The following is a 24,862-nucleotide window of genomic DNA, read 5'->3' as shown; positions in this document are numbered from 1 at the left end:
CATCCACTGAGCCAATGAAGATTGGAAAAGCAACAAGAGTATGTTTGGGGAAAATCAACAGTTCAGTCTTAGACTTGCTGTGTTTGAAAAGCGTTTTAAATATCTACATGGAAATGCCAGTTATGCAGTTGGAGATGTGAATCGAGCCTAAAAATATAAATTTGCGAATCATCAGCATATGTTGTTGTCTATAATCATGGGACTTGATGAGATTACCTAGGGGGAATGTGTACACAGTAAAAAGAAGATGGAAACAGACCAAACCCGGAGGTTTTCCAACATTAAGAGGAGAGGGAGTCAGCAAAGGAGACTGGGGTCATGCAGAAGGAAGAGGAGAGAGCATTGATTTCTGACCTCCCAAACTGTATGACTCCCAGGGCTCTAGGATAAGAGGGATTGGGGCTATTACCCACCATTACAGCAGATGGGCTTTGATGGTTCTTGTAAAGTCACAGTGCCCGGTTTTTGTGCTTGATAATCAGTTCTGGGCCCTGGCCTCAGACTACCATTCCTTGGGGTCAGCTCTTCTGCCAAACAACCTGAGAAGCTCTCTGGACTGTTAGTGTACTTTCCTGGCGCCCTGAGCATTGGAAAGCCAGGACAGGAAGTTGCCTTTGCCGCCCACAGGCAACACTGATAACAATGGCCAGAGCCACAGCTTTGGGACTTACAGCCAAGCGAGACTAAGCACCCACAGGTACCACAGGAAGTGAAGATTCAAAAGACCCAACAAGGACTTGCCCGCTAACGTCCTTAAGAACTCAGCATGTAAACACATAAATTAAGTGTAATATTCACTTAACGTCTGTCTCACGTACTAAACATGTCCCCCCTGAAGCAGGATTCCGTCCTGACTTGTTGCCCACTTTATCCCCTGTACTTAGCACAGTGCCTGCTCATGCTGATGACGTGACTTATGAACCACTGCAGCAGTGGGGGCTCGGAGTGGCTTGATAGCCAGGCTTGATGGAGCAGAGGCCACGTCTATAAATTCCTGGCTTCCCAGAGATCGCTAATATTAGGGGTCTCTTGGTGGGCACCAGCCTCAGCAGCTCTACAGGCAACCAGAACACATTTATTCCCTTTCTCTAATGTTTAGAGAAAGAGAAAGAGAAGCGAAGCTATAGAGCTGAGATTGGGGGTTGTCCTGTGACCATGAGGCCTGAGTGTTTTCCGGTGGGGCTCAGCCTGTACCCCCTCACGGCATGAGGCCAGGTTTGCCAACATCAGAGCCTAGTCTATCCCTTGTATTCACACTTGGCTGTGAACATCAGGATAGGCTTCTCTTAGGTGCTTGTGCTCCTTCCCCGCTTCAGAATCAGCCCAGCCTGTATGGGGTAGGGCCTGCCAACCAGCAGATGCAGCAAGTGGGCAGCCAGCTTGGGCTGCATATACAGCAGGCCACAAGTTGGGCTTGGTTGCCTCTTTGTTAAATGAGAGCAGCTCCTGCAAGAGTACGGACTGCATGGGGGCCCATCTCAAAGCTGGGTGCTCTGACAAAGAGGGTCCACAAAACACCCTCATTCCAGGGCGAGGCCTCTGCCTGACAGCTGGGAGTCTGGGGCACGGCACCTAGCCAGCCCCTCCCCGGCAGATATGTCAGTAGCTCCTGTGGGACACTTACACGTCATGAGAGATGTCCGGTTTCCTGTTTGGCTTTCCCGCGGGCACTACCTCGAAGCCTATGTGGAATCCACTTTCTCCATGGCCACGGTCACTTAAGAAACCGAAAGTGCCATTTGATCCACCTAATGTTAAGAGTTACCAGTCGCTGTGGTCATGAAAGTGTCTAAGTATGTGAAGAAGTTAGGTAGCAGCACCTCATGGTTAAGAGCATGGGCTTCGGAGCCCGACAGAACTGGGTTCAAATCCCAGTTCTACTATTAGTCAGACTATGTGGCCTCGAGCTACTTAGTTAATAACCTCTCTAGCTTCAATGACAATGGGGGACTATAGTAGCACGGACCTCCCAGTGTTATTGGGAGGGTGAATGACATAACGCATATACAGCACTTTACCTGCCACATAATAAATGATGTAAAAGTTTTAGCTATTATTATTATAAAAGCAGCAGTAGGCATAGTGGTCTGGAGCCAGTCCAGCACCAGCCTACCCAGGCTGAAATCCCGGCTCCGCTTTTTACTCACTGGGTGACCTTGGGCAAGTCAGTTAGCATCTCTAAGACTCAGTTTTCCTATCTATAAAGTAAGGGTAATGAATGTTCTTATTTCAAGAGTTAAATTGTTCTTTGTGTATTTAAATAGCTGTGGATGGGTTGGGGGAAAACAAAAGGTTAAAAAAAATACAGGAACAGTCCAATGGAAAATAAATTTGGAAATCGTTGTATACTATCTGTCCTTAGAGAATCACAATGCACCTGACATATGACTAAAGGCTCTTAAGAAGTCCTGCAGCAAAGCAACCCTTTTAATGTTACATAACTCCCGTGTTTCTCCAAACTACGTGATCTAACCCCCCCTTTCATGGCACGTGTATTAACACCTAGTAGACCAGTACCCAGACTACATAGAAAAATACCCCCCACCAAGTAGTATTTCAATAAATATTAGCAAACAATATTTAATATTATGCATTAATTCACTGGGGGGATGGTGCCACAAACACGGTAGGTAGCGGGGTCTTTGATTTTCTCTGCTTGGGTTTTCTTTAGTGGGTAGGCATCTCCAGGCTGCATGGGGAGGGTAGGTGGGTCTCTCGCAATTGCTCGCCCTTGTAGTCACTGGAATGAACGCATCGAGGACCGCCACATAAGTCAGGCATAAATCAGAGGCCTTAGAAGCTTATGCCTCTTTTCCTTAACTCTCTACTATCCAGGCTTTGAAGCACCAGTGACTCTCATCCAAGGTCAATGGAAAAGAAGACACCAAGGCTAGCAGTGCACTCACCTCGCATTCCCACTTGAGGGGCTCAAGTGTTATTCCCTCCCCCCCCACCCATCCCACCCATCCTCCCACAGTGCACAGTCACCCCATATTCTCACCCCAGTGGGACAGGCAGTGAATACCGGGAAGAGGGTACCTGTACCCAAGCACTGGCCTGGGAGTCAGGACACCCAGCTTTTACTCTGGTGTGGCCACTAATCGGTCCCGTAACCTTAGAAAAATCCCTAGCAGAGCCCACATCTCTGGGCTCAGACTCCAGACCAGCAAAGTTGAGAGATTGACTTAGATAATTTCAAAACTTCTTTCTATCTCCAGCCTTAGCATTCATAATGAGCAGAGATTTTCATTTCCATGTTTTAGAACAGGAAACAGGTCCAGAGAGGTCAAGTGACTTTCTTCAGGTCACACTAATAGTCAATGGCAGATCGAAAAGCAGACAACATCTCTTGACCTCCTATCTTCCCTAACAGAGAGCTCTCCTGGTACGCCCTGTATTCTAGGAACTCCAGACATCAAGTGAAAGGTCATTAAAGCAAACTGAAGCCAAAAAAATCAGAACATACACTCTGCCTTAAGGCATCCTCCAAAATGGCCAAACAGGTTCATTTTCTGGCCAGCATTTATCCTTTGTTTGTTCATCTTTTTCCAGGTTGGGTCCCTTCGCATTCCTTCCTTTTTCTTAATAGGCTCCATACGTTTTTCTCACCTATTACCTAATTCCCCCTTCTTTTCAAGACCACAAAAAAGAAAGACCTTCATGCTGTTACAAACACCTGAAATTGAACAGCTTTCCTTTCTTGTCCTTCGACCGGGAGCCTCGTTTTCTCTAATGTAGCAGTTCTGGAACTTGAGTGCGCGTTCAGACCACCTAGAAGGCTTGGTGGAAAACACTGCTGGGCCCCAGCCCCACGGTCTCTGATTCAGTAGGTCTACATTTTTCACAAGCTCCCAGGTGATGCTCTACTGCCGGTCCAGGGTCTACACTTTGAGAACCACTCTAATGAAAGAGTTCAAAACAGCCACCTTCATGTTCCTCCCATCACAGCTTAGTGTCCATGGAAAGTCAGCCGCAAATAGCCTTAGCTCGAAAGAAGCCTTTTGTTTTGAATCAGAAACAACAACAAAAAATGCCATTTATGTGGGGGAAACCTCATCCAAAAGTGATTTTCTTTGATTGTGCTGATTGACAAGCAACATTTTCATGGCACATTACCAATTCCAAAGCTTAGGAGTACACTGGAGCTCCAATAATGAGCCAGTGACGGGCACAAATAACCACAGCCTTGTTTTTGTGAGCTGACATCTAGGAAAGTTTCCTGTGGCATTTTTCTACTCTCTGATCAAGAATACGCCTTGTTGTTTGGTTTGTGGTTTGCATTCAAGTCACTGAGGAACAAAGTGAGCTGAGAGGGAGCCTGCATGGCGTGTTTGGTGGGAAGAGGTCTGCGGAGCAGAGAAGCCAAGTCTCCGTCCTGGTTCTGCCGGTGTCCAGCCGCATGACCGTGGCCGGGCCTTTCCCCTCTCTGGGCCCTGCTCTTACAGCTGTGAAATGAACTCACTGGAAGCATGTGTTCCATGTAGATTTTAAGAGCTGTGGCTAGTTTGGGAGAAAAAAGTAACAAAACGGTTCAGCGGTAAGAGACGTTTGGGACTCACTTCATTCTCTATGCCCTTCTTAGAATGTCGCCATGTACCTTGACATATTCAAGGTTCTGAGAATTTCTGAAGTAACACAACCCTTTAATGTGGTTTAACTCGACATGTCCTCTAACTATACGACCATAACACACCTTTTCATGCTATGAACATCTAGTGTATCAGCTCACAAAAGGCACCAATAATCTCTGGGTGATCTTCCAACTTGAAAATGCACGGGGTCTAGGAGTTGGCTCTCAAGAATTGCAGCTGACCTCACAGAGATTGGGGAATGCCTGTGACATGGGGACAGCAGGGGCTCATACCACCCAATCAGGGTTCTCTTAGTGTCTGGAACTTAGGCAAGGCCTCCTGTAGGCGTGCCCTTCCTCACAGTGAGGACCAGCCCATGGAGGGCTGGATCCCACATGGTGAGATGCGGCAGTAGCTTTCTGGGGCTTTTAGGAAGGGCCTCAGACTCACACTTTCACTGGGTGCTGAAGAGGGGCTGAGGTACCCCCTGCTGGTCGGCTGCCCTTCACTGTGACCTCATCTAATGCACCTGGAGTTTTCTCACTCACTCTCCACCTTGGCTGTGGTTTCTGCCCATTTCCAACAGACCCCTCAACCTTATGGAGCGTCAATGTTCCCGACCCCTCCAGCATGAGTGACTTTGCTATTTCATCCCGCTGATCTCTTAAAAGCACCACCGTGTTCACCAGTCCCAGCTGAAGGTTGAGATTTCCAGGTGGGGCCGCTCTGGGGGGAAACACATGTATACAGCGTCTTATAACTACACATCACTTTTCAATACAGTGTCTCATGCTACTCTTCCAACTTTTGCACAGGACTGTTACTAAGGTATGTTTGACACATAAGGAAACTGGTTCCCAGAGTGAGCTAGTGATTTGCCCAGAATTATATAGTCAGCGAGTAGCAGAGCCAGAAGCTGATCCCACATCTTCTTACTCCGGGGCTCATGTTTTCCTCTTCGAGGATGTCTGTACAAAGTATTCGGAGTGCCCCAGAGCTCTGTCCTTGTACTTCCCCACTTCTCCATCTCCACTTGCCCTTCAGGTGAATTCATTTAGTCCCGTGGCTCTAAATACCCAATATAAGCAGATGACTCCCACCTTTTAGTCAGGTCTTGACCTCCAGACTCCCACATCCAGCTGCCTGACTGACTAAACTAGTCCCAAACTGTACCTCTCATTACCACCACCCAACCTAATTTTCTATGATTTTCTCATTTCAGCAATAACTTCATCCTTCTAGTTATTTAGGCCAACAAATCCTTGGAGTCCCCCTTGACTCTTTACTTCCTAACACATCCCCATTTATTCCATCAGCAAATCCTCTGGGTTCTATCTTCAAAATATTCCCAGAGGGCTTCCCTGGTGGCGCAGTGGTTGAGAATCTGCCTGCTAATGCAGGGGACACGGGTTCGAGCCCTGGTCTGGGAAGATCCCACATGCCGCGGAGCAACTAGGCCCGTGAGCCACAACTACTGAGCCTGCGCGTCTGGAGCCCGTGCTCCGCAACAAGAGAGGCCGCGATAGTGAGAGGCCCGCGCGCCGCGATGAAGAGGGGCCCCCGCTTGCCGCAACTAGAGAAAGCCCTCGCACAGAAACGAAGACCCAACACAGCCAAAAATAAATAAATAAATTAAAAAAAAAATTCCCAGAATATGACTACTTCCCTCCACCTCCACTGCTACCAACCCATTCTACATTTTTAATGGGGTTGTTTTACCTTTATTACTTATTTGTAGAAAATGTTTATACATTCTTGATAAAAGTCCTTTGTCAGATATATATACTGTGAATATTTTTTCCATTCTATGGTTTGCCTTTTCATTTTGTTTACCATGTCTTTAAAAGAACAAGACATTTTTTAATGAAGTCCAATTTATCAATATTTTTAGTTCTTTCTGTGTCCTCTCCTAGAAATCCTTGTCTACCCCAAGGTCAGAAAGATACTGTCTTATGTTTTCTTCCAGAATCCTATAGTCTTAGCTTATAAGCTTTAGCCTACGATCTATGTAATTAATTTTTGCATATACTGCAAAGTAGGAGACAAGGTTCATTTTTTTTGTACATTTATCGAGCTTCTCCAGCACCATTTGTCTAAAAGATTTTTCTGTCCCCATTGAATTGCAGTGGAGTCCTCAATTGACCACATGTGTATGGGTCTATTTCTGGACTCTATTTTCTTCCATTAGTTGTTAGTTTATCCTTAGGTCAGTCCCTTATTCCCTCACTGCCTTGACTACTTTACTACTTTGTAGTAAGTCTTGAAATCGGGTAGTGTAAGTCTCCCAACATAGTTCTTCCTTTTTGAAGGTTGTCCTTGGCTATTCTAGATCCTTTTGCATTAATAATAAATTTTAGAATCAGCTTGTCAATTTCTAGAAAGAAAAACCTGTAGTGATTTTAAGTAGGATTGAACTGAATCTATAGATCACCCTGTGGATAAATGATATCTTAACAATAGTGAGTGTTCCAGTGTACAAACATGTTATATCTATTTATTTAGATTTAAAATTTTTTCCCAGTGATATTATATAGTTTTCATTTGGACTTCCTTTGTAAATTTATTCTTAAGTATTTTATGTTTTTGGTGCTATGGTGAATGGTATCACTTTTTAAAAACTTCATCTTCAAATTGTTGCTAGTATATAGAAATACAATAAATCTTTGTATATTGACCTTGCATCCTGTGACCTTATTAAATTTATTTATTCATTTGTATGGCTATTTTCTACACTCATAATCATGCCATCTCAAATAAAGACAGTTTTACTGCTTCATTTCCAATTTGTACGTCTTTGTTTCTTTTCTTGCCTTATTGCACTAGTTAGAACTTCAAGTACAATATCAACTGGAAGTGATGATAACAGATATCCTTGCTTTTTTTTCTCATTGTTAAGGAGGTAATGATCAATATTTCACCAGTAAAAATTATATTCACTGTATATTTGAGGGTTGAAGTCCTTTATCAAATTTAGAACTTTTCCATTCCTAATTTGCTGAAATATTTTATCATAGATGGTAAACAGTAAATTTAATCATGTATGGCAAATGGTCCCATATTAATTTTCTACTGCTATGTAACAAATTACTGTAACCATAACCTAGTGGCTTAAAACAATACACATTTATTAGTTTTACAGAACTGTAGGTTAGAAGTCTGGCATGGAGTGGCTGGGTTTTCTGGTCAGAGTCTCACAAGGCTACAATCAAAGTGTTGGCAGTTGCATTCTCATCTGGAACTTGGGGTCCTCTTTGAAGCTTCAGAGATGTTGGCAGAATTTAGTTCCTTGTGGTTGTAGGGCTGAGGCCACTCACAATAGGCAGTTTACATCACAGCAGGCTGCCCTAATTTTAATTTTCATTATCTTTTGCCTGGACTGTTGAAATAGTGACCAACACTAGATCCTCTCTTATTCATGCTAAGATTTACATGTGATTATGCCACTCCTGAAAAAAACCTCTGATGACTTCCCACTGCCCACAGAAAGAGGTCTAAACTTCTCCATATGGTACTAAAAGCTTGTCGTGTTATGACCCTGACCTCCCTCTCCAGTTGCCAGCCATAACCAGCCTGGAGTTCTAGGATATGCCATGCACTGTGACTTGTTTGTCCTGGCTTATGTTATTTCTTCTACCTGGAATGTTAGCAGTCATCTCCCTACTTCCTGGCACCACACATGGCTCTTCCATCTGGAGAATTCTTATTCATATGTTCAGGCTCGGCTCAGATGCCACCTCCTCTGTAATGCCTCTTCCTTGATTGCCACAGGCAAAATCAGTCATTTTCCTCTCCACATATCTAAGTGTCTAATTTGGGGTACATGCTATTGTAGTTGAGTATCTGTCTCCTCCTAACAATCTGTAGCAATCCTGAGGGTTGAGACAATATTTTATCCATTTTCTGAGGAAGACTACTCTGGACTAGGCCCTGTGGAGAGGCTGCAAGTACAAAGATGAAGATGTGGAATCTAAAAACAATGGTACAAATGAATCTATTTACCAAACAGAAATAGAGTCACAGATGTAGAAAATAAACTTATGGTTACCAAGGGGGAAAGGGGGGGAGGGATAAATTGGGAGATTGGGATTGACATATACACACTACTATATATAAAATAGACAACTAATAAGGACCGACTGTATAGCACAATACTCTGCAATGAACGATATGGGAAAAGAATCTAAAAAAGAGTGGATATATGTATATGTATAACTGATTCACTTTGCTGTGCACCTGAAACTAACACAACATTGTAAATCAACTATACTCTAATAAAAATTAATTTTAAAAAGATGAGGAAGACAGCCAAGAGGGAAATCCTGAGCAATAAGGAGGCAATCAATCACAGTACAGTGTGACATGGACTGGGCAAGAGGGATGTGCAAAGTGCTGTTGGATATCGGGAAGGGAGAATTTAATTATTCTGGGGTGAGTGTGGAGGTGGAAGGAGCCAGGGAAGGCTTCACAGAGGATGCTCCATTTGTATTAGAGGCATCTGTACTGGATGTGGGGAGAAGAAATGGCGATAACATTCTGTAGAAGCAAAGACCCAGAGGTCTGTAAGTGCATAGTGTGTAGCTGGAGAAGATCTCAGCCCAAGCACAAGTGGAATTAAAACGCTAAATGGCAAAACTTCACATTTTATGACACAAGCTAACTCCACTAGTGGTGGTTTCCTGGAGTGCTGTGCTCGGGAGGATTTTTTAAAATTGAGATATAATTCATATACCATAAAATTCACCCTTTTAAAGTGTACAATTGGATAGCTTTAGTATATTCACAGAGTTATGCATCTATCACCACAATCTAATTTTAGGACACTTTTACCACCCCCCCAAAAAAACTCTTACCCATTAAGCAGTCACTCCCCATTCTCCTCTCCTCCCAGCCCCTGGCAACCACCAGTGCCCTTTCTGTCTCTGGATTTGCCTATTCTGAACATTTCACATAGATGGACCCATACACTATGTGGTCTTCTGTGCCTGGCTTCTTTCACTCTGTGTAATGTTCTCAAGGTTCGTGCATGTTGTAGGATGTGTCAGTACTTCATTCCTCTTTACAGCTGAATGATATTCCATTGTGTGGGTGTACCACATTTGGTTTATTCATTTATCAATTCTGAGAAGGATTTGAGGCCAACTCGAGAGCAGCAGGCAAAAGAGCTGTCTGCCAAGGTGCTGGGTGAGAGAGGGCCACAGGGCTTCCCAAGGGCCACAAACTTTTCATCCTGCTAATAGAGGATTGGTATATTTGCAACTACTGCCTAATACCCAGTGTGATTCAAGAAGTCTAACTGATAAAATTGTACGCTTGAGGAAACATGGTGCCTGATAGATAGACTACCTCCTAAGAGATGTGCACATATGTATATGCAGGATCCTAAGAAGTCAGAGCTAGAAGTGTGGTCAGGGATTATCTGAGCTCCCCTCTTTGTTTTCTTTTTTAAAAAGTAATCAATGCCACCAATAGCCTTTCTAAAATTACATCATTTCTTTTTTACACAATAGCCTGGGGACTTCTGAACACTGAGAGACGTTTTAGATAGACCAGGGGAGAACGACTAAAAAGCCCTACCGCAAGTAGAGATGGAAGTAGATGTGCCGGGAAACGCTGAGGCAAGACAACAGCAAAAGAATGATGGTCTGGTTTCCTGGTGGCTTTCCACTTCCTGTCCCAGAGTTCTGTGAGGCTCCAAAGAATCCTTATAATGCTAGCTGACGTGAGCTTCTGTTATTTGCAGCAAGATGCCGGAAACTCATGGGAAAGTTTCTCTAGCCCAACTCGTTCAGGCTGAGGAAAGCCCTCCCTCCTTAGACTCAAGTATGTGTTTATCCAAATGACCCCGGGGGACCAGGATTCAGATGCACATTCAGAGATGCTTGTTTATCAGTGGTATGTAGAGAATGTTGTTCCCCACTTACAAGATCCAGAAATCCTGCTTAAATATCCATGTACCCATCACTGAACATCCTTAACCTTTTCTTGGAGGGCTTCTGATGAATAGAAATTTTATAATACTTGGATGGAGGAAAATGAAAATAATATAAATTTATTGTTTGAAGAGCTAAACTACAAGTTAATCCAAAGATGAAAATGATATACTGATTTGGAAATGCAAAATATTAAACAATTAGGAATATACTGAGAAAAGTAATCTCCATGCAAAAAGCCCCAGTTCAATTGGCCTCAAAGCAAAACCCTATAAAATGATCCTGGTTGCATGCCTCTGATCAAACTAAGAGGTAAATAAAGACACATAGAAACATGCACTGACCTCTTAAAAACAGACTGAAAATGGTGAAAAGAAAACTACATTAAAAAGAAAGAATCTTTATTTTAGTGCTAATAAACTTGGTTTTATTTTGCCCTCAGCATTTTCAAATGAGGGTGGGAGTAGGGCAAAACCTAGGCAAAGTTTCTCAAAAACAAAACATGCATAGGCCTCCTTCCCTTCTTTGAAAAAGAATCAGTGCTGACTCTATGCAGACACCTGCTACCTGGCACTCAGCCAACGTGCTAACCAACGCCGTGTTTCAGCCCAATTAGCTAAGCACGCGTCATCCAGAATGCGTTAATTATTCCTGGTGATTTCCCAAAGTATCTGGTGGGATCATTCAAGGAAAGGTGGACATAACCTTCTTTCACAAGGATCTTTACTAAGGAAACCCCATTGCATGCATTCTTGAAAGTCCCAGAGACATCCGTACAAATGCATAATGTCAGAGCTGGAAGGAACCTTCAAGAGTCTCATTATCCACACCCCTCATCAAGGGGAGAAACCAGGCTGCTCCACAAAGCCTCCGACAAAGTATGAGTAGAGAGAAGATAAATACAAAAATGAAAAACATTTAAATGATGTCACTATTTCAGACACACTGCAGGGACGGAAAATACTTGTCATGGAATTTTTGCAAATTAAGTGATAAGAATTCACTTACTACCTTGGTTTACTGGATACAAAAAGGCAGAATTAGAGGGGACAGGAACTGATAGTGTCAAATCCTTGCCTGCCATTTCTTCTCAGTAGCATTCTTGTGCCTCAGTGTCTCCATCTGTAAACTGGGCAGCAGGGAACTTTGTGAGTTCGATACAAGGACATCATGATTGCAAGCACAGGAGCTTTGAATCTGTCGTTGCCTTGGATATGACAGTGCATTTGATAGGAGGACTTGGATGTTTTTTTCCAGTGTCAGGTCCCAAAGATTAGTAATATGCTTCAAAATAGTCGAATTTTCCTTCCTAACATAAGGGGATCTAATATTAGACAATGACAGCCAAACAGCTAGAAAAGACAAGCACTTAATATTTCATTCTGATTTTCTTTTCTGAATATTAATACTAGTTGTCATTTATCGAGCACCTATATGTAAAAGACAATGGGTGAAGCACATTCCCTACTTTATTTCACTGAATCCTCCCAGCCACCCAATGAGGTAAATTCTAGAATTATTTCCATCTTACAGATGGAGAAAGAGGTGAAATGACTTGCCCAAGGACACACATCGTCTGAGGGGCAGAATTGGATGAACTTTTTCCAAAATTTACAATCTGTTATTCTGGATTCAATGTAAGACTTTTTGAGATCTCTAAAATATGACATCTTAATAATAAGGCATTAACACAGAATATTATTGAATAGCTCAGCAATCTTCAAAATATCTAGAATGTTAGAGTCACTTCCTAAACTAGATTGAAGGTGGATTGAGGTTCAGGGCTTATGCCTAATGAAGAAGGAAAAATGAGTCTCCCATTTATTCATTCCTTACGTATTAGTCTACAGGCATGCCCCCAGGAGATGTGAGAGGCTCTCATGTGCATTATCTCACTTAATTACCAGCAGGACCATATAAGGTGTCATCATTTACATGCTGCAGATGAAGAAACAGGATCAGAGAGTTCATGTAACCTACCTGAGGTCACACAGCACATAAAAGGCAGAGTGGTGATTGGAACCCAGATTTCTGATTACAAGTTCATGTTCTTTCCACGATATCATGTTGCCTTTCATACACTCATATAAACCTCATGTAATATACCGTACACCCTGAAGCACCACCTATACATACTAGGTATTTAATTCAGTGGCTGCTTGAATAAAGAATGAACAATTACTGTGATATAGGCAGTGTTTTAAGTACTTTACAGGTTTCAAACTACTTTTAGTCTCATGACAATCCTGTGAGGTTGGTTCTATTATTTTAATTTTACAAATGAAGAAAGGAAGGTTTACAGGGATCAAGCAACTTCCCCAGGGTCATCCTACCAGGAAGTGATTTATCTTCTACCAAGTTCTGACTCAATTTTTGGTATTCTATGCAGGTAATGATAAGGAATCTCTCTTCCCTTGGCATCCTCCTGATGGTCCGAAGGAAGACAAGAAGGAGGAGGAGCCGGTAAATACAAAAGGTGTAGTTCTGCTCTTAACGGAATGGAGCGTAGGGGTGGACAGGGGTGGAAGGAGAGGGCGCACAGCACCTAGAAGTCAAGTCAGTCAAACCAAAGGTCCACACACAGCACCTCAGTGACAGACCGGAGACTCTGTGCAAGCTTTCACCAGCAACAGATGGTGGTCTTGTCCAACTGTACCCATTTTTGTGGCGTTCACTGCTAACTTTAGCAAAGAGAAATTAGGGGAGCAGAGGGTCTGTTTCGTCAAGTCAATATGGATTCCATCAAAAGGCATAAGGGAAGTCCCTCCCCAAGTAGCAGGTTGGTGACATCGAGTGCCCACGATTCAGAAACTCATTCATTTGAAGTTATTCCCCTTGGCATTCATTCTTATCACTTCCTTCAATCCCATTCTTGTCTTTCCATGATTTCCATAGAAAATTATGTTGGCGAGAAAGCAAGATATGGGCAAACCCTGGCCTTAGTCATGAACACCGGCTGGCGAGTCAGCACAGCCGGAGAAGAGAGTTGCTCTACAGATGTCAAAGGCAACAGACAACGCTGTCCTCATCAGACTGATCAAAATGTTAGATTTAATTATACAAATATAACAACTTAGTGGCCTTTCACAGTACTCTCCCCAAGGACTGTTGGGTCAGAAAGCCAATTCATTCTGTTGCCTGATTGCTTTAAACTATTATAAACTGTTCCCTTGGGAAGAGTAGGAAATCAGTTATGATCTTTTGTCTCTCATCCGAGGTACAGGAAAGGCACTATTCTAGTGAATGAGCCACAGATTTCCCCCTGATTTCACTCTCAATTCCTCAATTAGGTGACTATTACCATGAAAGCTGCTGAGACTTAACAGATGGAGGCTGTCCTCGGAAGTGGCCGAGGGACAACGGAGGCTTGTAAATGATGGCACTGCCCCGTAACATCTGGATGAGCAGTTAGCTCCTAATTCTTATCATGGCCCAGCTTCCCTTGGCTCTCTGGCCAGGCACCAACGCAAGAGTGTGGCTTCTGGAAAGCAGAGATGTTCATTGGGCTCTAATAACTCTCTTCCAATGGCTGGTCATGGACACTTCTGTTCTCCTATCTACAAAGATGACAGCCATCCCTTGCATAACTAACCACCCCACTGTGTGCCCAATTCACAGCTCTGCAGATGTGATCTGCTGTGCCCACTGTCCACATGGAGCTAAGGGCACCAAGTAAATGAATAGGTATCCGCTTTTGCCCATAGAGACTACGAGTGGGGTCTGAGAGCGGCAGAGCCCTGGAGGGGGGCGTGGGGGAAGGGTTAGGCTGAGTGGGAGAAAAGGTTCTTCTCTGTAATGTGTTTCGTATTCCCCCATGGGAGAGCGGAAGGCTTATTTCTTTTTTTATTTTTAAACTTTCAATTAATTTATTTTTAAGTGTATACTTCAATGATCTTTAATACATTGACAGAGTTGTACAATCATCACCACAATTCGAGAACCTTCTATCACCCCAAAATATCTCTTATGCCCATTTTTTGTCATTCCCTATTCCCACTCCCAGGCAATCACTAATCTGCTTTTCTTTGTCTATGGATTTGCTGTTTCTAAACATTCCATGTGAAAGGAATCATAAAACATGTGGTCTTTTCTGACTGCTTTTCTTCTCTTAGTATAATATTTTAAGGTTGTAGCATATATATTAGTAGTCCATTTCTTTTCATTGCTGAATAGTCTTTGAAAGCTATTTCTTAGTTCCTCCTCCCCCAACACCGCCGATTGAAAAAGGACCAGATGTGAGGCCCCGCACAACCCAGCCGCTGCTCGCTTCTCCAAACTCACCTCCTGCCACTGCCGACGCGCTGCCATCCTCCAGGCCGCAAGCATACTGGCCTTCTGTCGGACCCTCAGATGCGTCACATCTAGTGCACTGCAGTGCTATGGAAAATGCTGTCCCCTTCCCCTAAACACTAGCCCCTCCAGCGTGGACACATGTACCTCACTTGGTTAATTCCTACTCATCCTTCGGATCTCTGTTTCAAACGTATTCCCTCAGAAAATCCTGCCCTGCCCTTTCAGGCTGGGTCTGACTTTCCTTTACATGCTCTCCTAGCCTCTCCATCAGTGCTCTTATTTAATGTGTACTTAGTTCATGACATATGTAATTACTTCTTTAATGCCTGTCCTGCCCCTCCCCCACCCCTTCTCCACTTCCACTGAGTCCCCCTCCCCCTCCACTGAGCTATAAACGCCACAAGGGCTGGCACCGCATCTGTTGCGTTACCTGTAGCCCAGGACCAGGTACATAATGGGTGCGCTGTAAATATTCACTCTTGCCTGCCTGCCTGCCTGCCTGCCTGCCTGCCTGAGCCTTTGCCTCTGGCGCTGCAGATACTAGATCTTCTCTCTTCGTGTCCAATTCTCTCATCACAGCAGGAGGAATCTGTACTTTACATGCCACGGAGTTCCTAAATGTGTCAGTCTATAAAGGTGGGCTGTTTTCAACTGGTACCATCAACGGGTTGAAGATAAAGTCAACCTGACAGCTAGAATGTAGTCGGTACAAAGTGTCCGGGAGGCCCGCTGCCCCGTGTGGAATGGAGGGAATGTCCTTAAGTGATGAGAACTCCCATACACTTCTCAGCTTTTCAAGTAGCTCCCGGGGAAGACCTGGGGGCAGCCTTGTTCAGAGAGGCGCTCACTCACGCTCTCATGTAAGGCCCGTTCCAGCGCACTGAGCGGCACTTTGACTGGCCGTTTGTTTGACTCTGCTTTCAACACCTCTCTCGAAAATATGACACACGTCAGAATGAATCCAATAGCCTTCCAGCCAGCTTTCGGGGCCACACAAAGCTCTCCACCCATTGGGCACACTGAAAGACACTCGATGCTGTTTGAGAACACTCCTCTTAATCTGCTGATAACCTTTTCTGTCTGGCTGGCAAGACCTAAGAAAACATTGCTTTTCATTTGGGCCGATTTAAAATAAAACAACCCGGAACCATCAACTGTTACAAATGTGTCTCTTTGTACTTGTGCGTCTCTACTTTTGAGTCTTGGCAGGAGATTCTTAAGGGGCAAGTGGACTAAATGAATGAATGCCAATCACAACAACAGCGGCGGAGAGTAATAATTCAATTCAACCAGCAGTTATTGAGTGCTTACGATGTGCGGGGCCCTGCACGCAGTCCCTGGGGGATAGAGATGAATAAACTGCAGTTTCTGCCCTCCAGGAGCTCATGATCTGGAAGAGGAGGCAGACGTGCTCATAAATAATGCTAATAAGGATGATGCTGGGAAACACTGGCATCAAGTACAAGCAAAGGGCTACAGGAGTACGGGGAGGGGAAATCACTTTCAACTGAGAATACCAGGCGAGCTGTCTTGGCAGAGGAAGGAATAAATATGACACACTGTTTTATTCTGACAACTTCAAAAGTAAAGAATGCCATCAAGACTTTAGACGATTCTCCTTGCATCTAGATGGGGCCCCTGGACTGTCTTGGAAGCCCAAGTTCCCCTTGAATACAGTTCTTGGTCCCAGGTGAGGAAGGTAGAAAGCAACTTCCTGCCCAACAAACCCCAGAAGGAGCAGTTCCGCTTGACCCATCAGGACAGAGATCCTGCTCCCGACTCCCTGATGCCCAACCACCAGCCAAACAGGCACACAATCTGTAAGATGCGGCACTGGTCCCCTGTTGCTAAATTGAAGTCACCTCCTCTGTGTAAACTGCCTTAGACCCACCTGGTAGGGGAGGCGTGCACACGTGAAGGAGCATGCGCTCCTGGTTGGGCCAGCCTGCTTCCAAGGTTCCTGTGGTCTCTGGTACAAATATGACTTTACTCCCTATATACCTCTCCTTGCAAAGGTCAGAAACTCACATACCCTAGGCTTGCGAAGATCTGACAGCATCGGTGTTAGGGGCAGCTGCATTTTAACAGGAATCCAAACCTTTACCATTGGGAGCATGAGGGTCTGATAGGGCCCATGGCTGTGCCTTACCTAAACCTAGGGTAACTCTGCTTATTTGGCCTAAGGGCAGAAAATAGTTTGCAGCTTGGTGTGAAACGGTGGTTGCCCTATTTAGAAAAAACAAAAACAAAAACCTTTTAAGGTTTAAGGATGAAAGCATTCGACAAGCTGGGAACAACGGCTAATCAACATTTCAAAGAGGTGGGTAACAGGTAATAAATACTGTGAATCCCAGAGCCCCAGGATGTGGCCTCTGATTAACACTCTCCCCTCGACCTTGTAGGGCAGCAGACAGATGCAGAGTCACGAGGGTTTGAGAGTCTCGGTGGGCTCCAGGTGGGATTAACTGGCTATACCACTTGCTAACTAGAGATAGGAATCTGAGCAAGTGACAAACCCTTTGCGCCTCACATTCTTCATCTGTAAACTGGGTCCAATGATTGCTGCCTCCTAGAATTGTGGGAGGGTTCATTATTGAGCTAATGCGTGTACAGGGCCTGGCACAGTGTTTGTGTGGGAAGGAGTTGCTTCTCTCACTCTCTTGCCTCTTTCCCCTCTAAAACTAGCTATTAGAAGCTAATGAAGCATAATTTTAATATCTTCTGTGGTTATTCATTGAAGTTCCCTCAATTTAAAAAGTGGATTAGTTGAACAGTTTAGTGGCTCTAAGGTGCTTTTCTGTGACGTGGCCTGCAAAGTTTTCCCTCTAGAGATCATGAGTCCCCAGCAACAACAACGAGTTCCCCACTCCCAGCTGAACTAAAGGAATGATTGGGGGATTCTGCCAGCAGCTCAGGGAGCTACTGTGTGTCGTGGGTAAGAGATTTTCTCAGGACCCCAGAATTCATCCCTTGGAAGTGGCTGCTTGTTCTGCCTGTATTCAATACCTGCTCTCCATGCCTACTACACCCTTTTTGTTTTTGTCATATGAAGGTCAAAGGAGTAGAGACACTGGGTTCTCTAGGCCAGAGGTCTCCGAGCAGAGCAGATTGAAAAGGTGCATGAGATACATCCAAGCGATGAGTTAGGCCTGTGGTCCAGGCACAAGGGGAAGCAGACGGGAGGGAGGCAGGGGACAGGGAAGGGGGGTGGTGGTGGAAGAAAAGCCTAACTAACAGCCATATTCACTTGTTCTTCCAGTGCCCTGGATTTAAATGCCATCAATATGTTGAGGACTCCAAAACCTAATCTCTAACCACGACCATTCCCTAAATTCCACACTCACGTATATACCTCCAACCGGACAACTCCACTTGAATATCGAATAGCTATCTTCAGCCCAGTGTGTCCACAACTTAATGACGAACCCCACCCTCCAAGACATGATCCTCCCTCAACTGTTCCCATCTCCATAAATGGGATCGCCATTCATCTACTTGCTCAGACCAAACATCTTCGAGTTACCCTTGACTTTTCTCTTTTTTCTAGCATCTTTTGTCTACCCCATCAGAAATCTTATCAACTCTTCCTTCAACATACATCCAGAATATAACCGTGTCTCCGCAGGCCCATCACTGACCCTTCAGTCTAAGCCACTAACATCTCTTACCTCTATTACTGGAGTAACCTCCTAAAATGTCCCCCTTGCTGACATCCTTGTCCCCATATTGTCTATTCAACATGGGAGCCAGAGTGGTCCTGATAAGTCAAAAGTCAGTTCATGCCACTCCGCTGCTCAAAACCTCTCAATAACGATCCATCTCAGAATAAAATTCGAAGTTTTTGCTAGAGCTTGTGAGGCCCTATATGATCGGGCTCCCCTCTGCCTTTCTGAGTTCATATCCCACCACTCTCCCCACACTTGGAACAAGTTTCTCTGGGATTTCCCTCTACAAATTTTCTGGCTTCCTTAAGAACCTTCCCACATTTTCCTCTATGCAGATCATTTGTAGTTGCAGTCAGAGTGGCATTTCAGAGAGCTTCCCAGCCTTCCTGAATTGTCTTCTCTCGCAGAGTCTCATGCTATGGACTGGGACGTCAGACTTGCCTCAGCCATCCCCCTTCTGGAGGTCAAAGACAGTGGTTTTGTGCTCACTCCATCTCTTTAGGTTTTTATCACTTCTACCTCCCAAATGATTCCCCCTGTTGGTCAGAATTAGGCATAAAGCCACAGTTCCTCTAGTTGTTTTCTCTAGGAAACTGTCAGCACAATTTTACTAACTTTTCAGCTGCTCCCTGGTCAGGTGGGCTATAACATCCCCCATAGAATACCTATAATATCTACTATCAGATTCAAAGATTTGCAAGCCCATGCATTCTTAAAAAAATAATAACATGCACATGGTATAAAAATCAACTAGTCTAAACACAAATTGAGTGAAAACTGACTAGCCCTCCTTCTTTACCGGTTCTCCAGCTACTGTCCGGAGGCAACCGCTTTCGCCAGACCCCTGTGGAGCCTTTCAAAGAGAACTCTGTTATTTTGCGGAAATGATCCACACCCATTGTTTTAAAGGAAAATCAAACCATTCAGAAACAGTTCATAGCAGCACTAATTACAATACCCAAGACATGGAAACAAACCTAAATGTCCATCAACAGATAAATGGATAAAGAAGATGTGGTATACACACACACACACACACACACACACACACACACACACACACACACAATGAAATACTACTCAGCCATAAAAAAGAATGCAATAACACCATTTGCAGCAACATGGATGGACCTAGAGATTATCATACTAAGTGAACTAAGCCAGAAAGAGAAAGACAAATACCATATGATATCACTTATATGTGGAATCTAAAATATGACAACAATGAACATATCTATGAAACAGAAAGGAACTTACAAATATAGAGAACTTGTGGTTGCCAAGGGAGAGGAGGAGTGGGGGAGGGATGGATTGGGAGTTTGGGGTTAGCAGATGCAAACTATTATATATAGAATGGATAATAACAAGGTCCTACTGTATAGCACAGGGAACTATATTCAATATCCTGTGATAAACCATAATGGAAAAGAATATGAAAAAGAATATATATATATAAAAAACTGATTCACTTTGCTGTACAGCAGAAATTAACACAACATTGTAAATCAACTATACTTCAATAAAATAAATTTTAAAAAACCAGACACAAAAAAAGACCTCTCAAAAAATCTAAAATAAAATGACACCATTCAGAGATACCAATATTAATATTTTAATATATCCCTCTACACCCTAGACATCTCTCCCCACCTCCTCCAACAGCATATAAGTAGAACCATAACGTACATGCTGTTGCATTTCTTGCCTCGTTCACTTTACATAATGTCATAGATTTCTTTCCATATCAACACCTATATATCTAAGTGAATGTCAATTTAGTATACAATATGACTTCACCCCCTCTCCTAGCAGATACGCTCCTTTGTGATAGAGCAGCCCCTTCTGCCTCCAGGCTTTAGGCTGGTCCCACTAAATTCCAGTGAGTACTGTGATCTCACATGTGTTGTCCTCCATTAGACCTTCAGGCTGGCTTTGCATATCACACGGGTCAAGTCATAAAAATTCCAGGATCTAAGTTTTATTTTCCAGTCACTTTCCAATCATTATTCTCATGGCAATATTATTTATTGTTAGGACCTTCAGAGTCATCTTCAGGGTGGAAAAATTATATGTAGGTCTCATGGGACAATGTGCTAAGAAAAGTATGTAGGCATCATTGATTTTTAACACATTTATTGAGCATCTACTATGTGACAAGCACTGTTGTAGCAATAAACAAAAACAAAAATTCTTGTCCTTGTGCAACTTATTTTCTAGTGGGACTAGACAAACGGTAACCAAAGAAATATATCAGATGGTGATAATTGCTAAGAAGAAAAATAGAGCAGGGTAAGGGGCAGGGAGTGATAACAGGGGTGGTTATAGGTATATGTGTGTGCTGTTTCACCCACAGTATAGGGATGGCTTCTCTGATGAGAAGACAATTGGCAAGAGATCTAAATGAAGTGAGGGGCAAGTCCTGCAAATATCTGGGTAAAGAGCATTCCTGGCTGAGGGTTCAGGAAATGCAAAGGCCCTGATTTGAGGATATGCTTAGCATCTTTAAGGAACAGCATGGGGCTTCATTATGTTCTGAGCAAGAACAAAGTCAGGGGAGAGGTATGCTGCTTGGGACTGAAGGAGTAATGTTGATGGAATTCAAGAATGGCAGAACTCCAAATCTGTTGTCTTCTCTGAAAAAGGCAATGAGCTTCAGACTGAAAAGGTTAGAAAAGAACTTTAGTGAGAGTCAGCAGAAGACCAAAATTGAGATGAGAGTGTAAGAGAACACATAGGAGATATATAAATGAGTTTGAAAGTCCTTACTCAGGTGACTGTGTCCCCAAAGGAGAGAGCTTAGATAAAAAAGAAAACACACACACACACGCACACACAGAATGCTATCATGCTGTCATGCCAGAGTTTGAGGAATCAGAGAAAATAGGAGAGGACCTGAAATCAAGGAAATAGATACTTATTTAGATTTTCAAAAGTGGCAAAAGGTTAGATGATTCTGGACATTACAAATTTATGAGCATGATGTTGATATCGGATAAAGCTATAAAAATGGAACATTAAATGGATGGTTTAGGTGCACCTAATAGAATCTGTAGTGGTTGCCAGGGTCATAAATGATCATTGGGACCAAAATAGGTTCACTAGGGACAAGGCATATCTGACTAACCTTAACTCCTTCTTTGGCAGGGTTTCCAGATTGGTAAACCTGGAAACATAGTAGGCAGAAAATCTGGACAGCATCAAGGCATTTGGAGGTACTGTCACTTGGGTATTGAGCTGGAAGTAATCTGCTGGTGGTGTGCCATTGAGGTCTGTCTTGGTCAATGATTTTATTGATGACTTGCATCAAAAGAAGGCCACTTATTAGACTTGGATATGACACAAAGCTGGAAAGACTAGTAAACATCTTGGTTGACTGAAATGGGATCCCAAAACAGTGTGACTTAGAAAAATGAGGGACAGAATTTAGACCAATGACATTTAATAGAGTACATGATTTTGCATTTGAGCACAAAAAGCACTCATGATAAGGAGCTTCAAGTTTTAGTTGACTATAAATTCTCCAGTGTGATATGGCCACCAAAAGAGCAAATGTGACCTTAAGACTTCATCATACTAGAAGGACATCTTTAAGATACTAGACAGTGAGTTCTCCGGAGGCAGGGACCCTGTTGAGCTTGTTCACTGTCACGTATCCATGATCTAGCGTGGTGCCTGCTGCATGGTATATACTCACTGATTGAATAATGTGGTGGCTCTGCTTTATTCTGCCTTGGTCGGCTCATAGCTAGATTTCTACTGTCAGTTCTGTCTACTGCACTTTGATGGAGACATTGACAAACTGCAGAGAGTGAGCAGGATGCTGAGAGGAATAAAAACCATATCCTATTGAGTCAATCAACAACTATATACTAAGTGCTAGATAAAACATGCCCAGTCCCTGCCCTCATGATGCTTACATTTATCTGGAGAGATAGACAGACTTATAAACAGCTAATCATCTTTCAGGGTAAAAAGATCATGATGGAGATGGGAAGGGGGGTTCTTTTCGAGATGATGGTCAGGGAAGGCCTCCCTGAGGAGCTGATATTTAAGCAAAATGAAGTAAGTAAACAAACCTTGCTGCTATCTGAGGGAAGAGCATTTCTGGTAGCAGGAAGAAAAAGTGTAAAGTCATTGAGACAAGAATATGCTGTACATGTTTGTGGAACAGAAGGACGCCATGTGGCACAGGTGAGGAGCAAGAGATTAGGCTAGAGAAGAAGCCAGGGGCTCCTTATGAGAAAAGTCACAAAAGCTGGGAACATTCAGACTGAATGGTAGGGGAGGGGGAGTGGGGTGGAGCTTCAGAAAAGGAACAGGCCGTCTTCAAATACTTACAGGCCTGTGGTGCATAAGAGAGATTAAATGTGTTCTGGAAGGCACCACTGGACTCCCATTGGATCAATGGGTTGAATCTACTGAAAAATTTCTGTTCAGTAAAAAGAACTTTATATCTGTCAGAACTATTTCCAGATGGATTGGGCTATTTCATAGAACAGTCATCACCATGTCACTGGAGAGATCTGAAGTGAGCTGAGGCTACCTCCCCACTTGGAGGGGCAGGGGGAGACCTGGAAGGGATATTCAAGGCTCAGGTGGGATTAGATTTGATGCCCTTTAAGGTGTGAGATTCTAGTAGTCTAAACTTATTTCCTGAAATAACACTCCCTTGATACTAATTATGGTCAAGGTAAGTACTTGCTCGCTGATGGATCCAAGATTACACACAATGCTCAAGCTGAATTTAAGAGTTAAGACACTGAATCAAAATGTCAGAAAGCATCTGGAGGTCTTTTCATGCAATATGTAAGTGAAAAGGGTCTAGGAGGTACCAGATTTACTGAAGTTAATACTTACTATGTCTGACTACAGAAATGTCCTTATGCCAATGTTACCGGTGATAACTAAGGACAGGGTAGTCCCCCCACCCCATGTCTCTTTCCCTTGGACAACTCAGCTCCGATCACAGGAGCATTTCTAGCCATTCTTGCTCAGATTCCCTTGATAGCAGCAGTGTAAATAATCAGCACTGTTTGCCTCTGTTTAAAAACATGTCCTCCTCACCGTTCAAAAACTCATTCTTCTTCAACGCTGAGCCTACAGGGACTGTTCAATTATGAGGTCATTCTGAAAGAATTCTGAAAGAAAAAAAAATGCATCGGCCTCTGCCTAAACGGTTAGAATGGGTTGTTAGATTGGGCCTGAATATATCAAATAACTGCAGTCCTCCACTTCCTTCTGGATCGACCTCAAAGACGGCTTTTTTTTAAACTATAGAACTGAGAGCTATTGAGTTAAATTTTAGAAGTTTAAACTTCAGTGACTTAGACAAATGTGTAAGAGGTCCATGGTGAATTTGAATTCATCAAATGGCATCTTCCAATTGTGGAGGCCCAGGGAATGAAAGGAGGACCATTTTAATACTAAGTTGAGATAAAGCAGAATTAAACAATTAAATTTGCTTCCTGGCCCCCTTCCCCCCACAAAGAAACTCATAACAAAATATATGTATTTAAATTTTCCCTTCTTTTGGATTGAGTAAATGCTTTCCTCTCCTACTATGGTTGATAAAGAATGGATCACAAGGTTACATAAAGAATACAAAATATTTATCTCTTTCTTTTTAAATACAGAGAAGTATAAATAAAAAAGAAATAACTCACAGAAAAGAACTTGAGCAAGCAATTCCCAGATGAGGAAATGCAAATGACCTATATACATATGAAAAGATGCTCAACCTTAACAGTGATCAGAGAAATGCAAATTATAACCCTAATGAGGTACCATATTGCCTAATAGGTAAGAAAATTTTTAAAGACTGATAATATTCAGAGTGGATGAAGCTCTGGGGAAAGGGGCATTCTTATATATTGATAAACTAGTACAACATTTTTGGAGGGGAAATCAGAAATATCCATCAATATTCTCAAGGCATATAACTTTGAGTCAAACATTTCACTTCTAGGAATCTGTCCTACAAAAATACACATATAAGTGTAAAAATGTATGTATAAGGTCAGAATCATTGCAACATTATTTGTAATGGTGAGAAATCTGAGAGGAAGCTAAATATTCATTAGTAAGGAATTGGTAAAATAAAATATGGCACAAACTCCGGAATACTAATGCTGCCATTACAAAAAATTAGTAGATCTGCATTACTGACATACAAGGATGTCCACAATATACTGGTATATCACTGAGTTAGAATAGAGCAAGTTGTTTAATAGTATTCATTGTATGATCCCACTTCTGTTTTAAATATTTGTGTTTATAAATACACACATATATACATAAGTATATAAATGTGTATATATATATATGTATGTATATTTATAAGTCTGTGTGTATATACATACATATGTGTGTCACACATATGTGTGTATGTGTGACACACATATGT

At 42.9% G+C, this 24,862-nt stretch overlaps 1 long non-coding RNA gene across 1 annotated transcript; it reads left to right on the top strand.

The window, feature by feature from the left end:
* The first annotated feature begins 4,803 nt into the window (after nt 1-4,803).
* On the top strand, nt 4,804-24,542 carry LOC309652045. The gene is made up of 2 exons (XR_014258538.1): nt 4,804-21,676; nt 21,773-24,542. It is a non-coding gene; the product is annotated as an uncharacterized lncRNA (long non-coding RNA).
* The last annotated feature ends 320 nt before the right edge of the window (nt 24,543-24,862 follow it).

The sequence above is a fragment of the Balaenoptera physalus genome (assembly GCF_965194825.1).
Source record: "Balaenoptera physalus genome assembly, chromosome: X".
NCBI classification, from domain to species: domain Eukaryota; kingdom Metazoa; phylum Chordata; class Mammalia; order Artiodactyla; family Balaenopteridae; genus Balaenoptera; species Balaenoptera physalus.
The sequence above is the reverse complement of the archived record's forward strand: the minus strand, read 5'-3'. Positions and strand labels throughout refer to the sequence as shown.